The sequence below is a fragment of the Sinocyclocheilus anshuiensis genome, unplaced genomic scaffold (assembly GCF_001515605.1).
Source record: "Sinocyclocheilus anshuiensis isolate Anshui unplaced genomic scaffold, SAMN03320099.WGS_v1.1 scaffold81, whole genome shotgun sequence".
NCBI classification, from domain to species: Eukaryota; Metazoa; Chordata; class Actinopteri; order Cypriniformes; family Cyprinidae; genus Sinocyclocheilus; species Sinocyclocheilus anshuiensis.
In genome coordinates this window covers 551,678-555,860 of record NW_015537945.1, presented here as the reverse complement: position 1 = coordinate 555,860, position 4,183 = coordinate 551,678, and the positions used below count along the sequence as shown (strand labels likewise).

The window sequence follows — 4,183 nt, the reverse complement described above, 5'->3', positions numbered from 1 at the left end:
AGATGTATTTACACAGCAGAAGAATTCATTAGGAAAAAATGTAGATCAAGAATCGTTTTGGAATCGGATCGTGAAGTGCCTAAAGATTCCCACCCCTAATAATTACCTAGGATCATAAAAACTCACCAGAGCCTGTGATTGCTGAAATATGGACCTTCAGGATGAAGGCTGACATTGATTTTATAAATATTTCCTTAATATCTGACTATTAATGTCCAAAGTGGAAACAGATGTTGACTCATGTCTATGATCAGTGTATAAACTTGTTCTTGACTTGTGCCTCACTAGTCACTGAGATAAAGACCTGCGTCCTGCGGGCTGGATGTGTGCGTCTCTAGTGCTTCGGTCTCATCAGAGAATGCTGGGTGACTCTCTGTCATCTCAGGCTTTATTTCTTCAGCTCCTTCTAGGTGTGGAAAAGAAGGGTAATGCTGACTTTTGTGTTTACATGTGACATATCATGATTTCAGTTTTATTTCAATTAATTGTGGAGCCCAATTTTTTTCATTTTAATTATCTGTTTCATTTGCTTTTCATTTACTCTTGAATCCCAGTTTAGGAAACCCTGGACTTAAAGGAACAGTTGACCTTAAATCTTCTGTTATCATTTCTCCACCTGTTCATTCTGTTTATGCAGTGACAGCTCATAGTGACGGGCAAATATCAGAGTACGTGTTTGGAGCAACATGAGGGTGAGTAAATATTGACAGTTTATATGTTTGGTCAGTTTTGAACCTGTTGAGCTTGGCTCTGTCTGGTTCTTCAGGTCATCAAATGATGGAGATCTTGAAGCTTGTAGATTCTTGAGCTCTGCAAAGCTCTCCTCTGTTTCTGTAGATAGCAGGACATTCATTAAATGTTATTCTTAAATATCTATCTATCTATCTATACATACACACACACACACACATATACACATAAAGACTTAAAAAGTTAATTCGCCCTTCTACAAATTGGAATTCATAATGTCATGGCATTAAATGTAGCATGCACTGCGCAAAAAAAAAAAAATCTACCTCAGTGTTTTTGCTTTATTTTCCAATTCAAATATTTAAAGATCCTTAAATCAAGACCCATTTACTTGAGATGCTAAATTTACATTTACATTTACATTTGTCTTTACTGTCACTTTTGATCAATTTAATGCTGATTAATAAAACTGTTAATCTCTTGCTTTATTAAAATCTTACTGACCCCAGACTTACAAATGCAGTGTATATGAAATTAAAATGTAAGAATATTAATAACAAGAAACTCACTGTTTATTTGGCGTGTTTCTGCTCATATCAGAGGAAATCCTGGAGGAGATTCAGGGCAGAGGATTTACCATCTCCCTACTGAAGGACAGGTTCTGTCCAGAGAGATGGCAGAAGAGTTTTATAAAGAGCACCGGGACAAACCCTTCTTCAGTCAGCTGGTGGATTACATGTGAGTTCACCATTAAACGTGACTTAACTGAACTGGAAGGCTTCATGCAGAACACAGGTAAGATAAATCATGGTTTGTTTCTCTGCAGTGGCCCGTGTACGATGATGGTTCTGACCAAGGAGAACGCGGTGGATGAGTGGAGGGCGGCCATGGGCCCCACGGACCCCAGTGCGGCAAGACAAGCAGCCCCGGGGTCCCTGAGAGCGCGCTTCGCTAAAGACATGCTGGAGAACGCTGTCCACGGATCCTCCAACACTCAGCACGCGCACCAGAAGATACAGTTCCTCTTCGGAGACATCAGCTCTGAGAGCAGGATCATCGACGGCGCTGCTTCTCCTGCGTTAGGTGCCTCCTCCGTCTGTAAAGATACATGTTCAAAACAAAATCTAAAACAAATGTTTTCATCTGGGGATAAAATGCACTTTATATTTACATAATATAACAGGGTTTCTGCAAGTTTTATGAAGATAAATTTAGGACATTTTAAGACTTTTTTTTAAGACAAATTAAAGAAAATTTAAGGAATAAACTGAAGGGAACACAATATGTCAATAAAATGTCTATGGAGAACACAATAAATTGCATTACCAGCACTTTAAAGTTTGAAAATCCAACTTCAAACTAATCTCCATTACTTTTTACAAAAAAACAAAAAATAGCTGAACTAGAATATGGAAATAACTTTACTTTTTTGGAGTGTGATCATAGGGTAATGTTCTTCCTCAGTATTTTTGTCTTGTTTTCCAGTGCAAATCAAGGAACTTTGCTGCCGTACCATGGATGCAGCAGGCGCAATGATATTACGCAGCGCCTGAAAATAGTTCCAATAAGCCTATTTCAGGCGCTGCGTAATATCATTGCGCCTGCTGCATCCATGGTACGGCAGCAAAGTTCCTTGATTTGCACTGGAAAACAAGACAAAAATACTGAGGAAGAACATTACCCTATGATCACACTCCAAAAAAGTAAAGTTATTTCCATATTCTAGTTCAGCTATTTTTTGTTTTTTTGTCAAAAGTAATGGAGATTAGTTTGAAGTTGGATTTTCAAACTTTAAAGTGCTGGTAATGCAATTTATTGTGTTCTCCATAGACATTTTATTGACATATTGTGTTCCCTTCAGTTTATTCCTTAAATTTTCTTTAATTTGTCTTAAAAAAAAGTCTTAAAATGTCCTAAATTTATCTTCATAAAACTTGCAGAAACCCTGTTATATTATGTAAATATAAAGTGCATTTTATCCCCAGATGAAAACATTTGTTTTAGATTTTGTTTTGAACATGTATCTTTACAGACGGAGGAGGCACCTAACGCAGGAGAAGCAGCGCCGTCGATGATCCTGCTCTCAGAGCTGATGTCTCCGAAGAGGAACTGTATCTTCTGGTGCGCGTGCTGAGTGTTGGAGGATCCGTGGACAGCGTTCTCCAGCATGTCTTTAGCGAAGCGCGCTCTCAGGGACCCCGGGGCTGCTTGTCTTGCCGCACTGGGGTCCGTGGGGCCCATGGCCGCCCTCCACTCATCCACCGCGTTCTCCTTGGTCAGAACCATCATCGTACACGGGCCACTGCAGAGAAACAAACCATGATTTATCTTACCTGTGTTCTGCATGAAGCCTTCCAGTTCAGTTAAGTCACGTTTAATGGTGAACTCACATGTAATCCACCAGCTGACTGAAGAAGGGTTTGTCCCGGTGCTCTTTATAAAACTCTTCTGCCATCTCTCTGGACAGAACCTGTCCTTCAGTAGGGAGATGGTAAATCCTCTGCCCTGAATCTCCTCCAGGATTTCCTCTGATATGAGCAGAAACACGCCAAATAAACAGTGAGTTTCTTGTTATTAATATTCTTACATTTTAATTTCATATACACTGCATTTGTAAGTCTGGGGTCAGTAAGATTTTAATAAAGCAAGAGATTAACAGTTTTATTAATCAGCATTAAATTGATCAAAAGTGACAGTAAAGACATTAATAATGTTGCAAAAGACTTTTGAACTTTCTATTCTTCTGTGAATCCCGAGAAATCAAATGTATTACGTTTCCACAAAAAGTATGAAGCAGCATAACTGTTTTCAACATTGATAATAATCAGAAATGTTTCTTGAGCAGCAAATCAGCATATTATAATTATTTCTGAAGATCATGTGACACTGAAGACTGGAGCAATGATGCTGAACATTCAGCTTTGATTACAGGAATAAATTACATTTTACAGTATTATTATTTTGAATTGGAATAATGTTTAACTATTTTTGCTGTATTTTTGACCAGATAAATGCAGCCTTGGTGAGCAGAAGAGATGTCTCTCAAAAACAAAAAAGGTTTTGCCGATCTCAAACAGTTTGAACTTTCAGTTTGCACGATATTTCAGCAGTCTCATCAGTATTTATCGCTTTGACATGTTTGAAAAGCATTGCTGTATTGATATTTTGTTCAAAAGCTCTAGCCGCAACTATTATATTTCGTACAATAAATTCAATCAGACTTCATTCAGACTGTTTTGTAAATTATTTTAATGTTAAGTGTATCTATTAACTCTTTTAAAAAAGGCATTGATTCATCTTTCAAATTGTAACTGGCATCATATTTGCACACCAAATTTGCCTTGTTTCTTACATGTTCATACTTAATTATATTTTGTCTCGTCTTTCAAGGCATTAATGTTTGCCTACAAAACCACCACCTGGCTCTGCACCCCTTTACCTAAATTCATTACTTCAGAGTTATGTGCCCTCTAGAAGCTTGCGTTCTGCAAGT

The 4,183-nt window shown here is 37.9% G+C and overlaps 1 pseudogene; it reads right to left on the bottom strand.

The window, feature by feature from the left end:
- Positions 1–744: 744 nt before the first annotated feature.
- The window catches only part of LOC107663952 (thioredoxin domain-containing protein 6-like), a 19,254-nt pseudogene continuing 15,815 nt past the window's right edge, over positions 745–4,183 (bottom strand).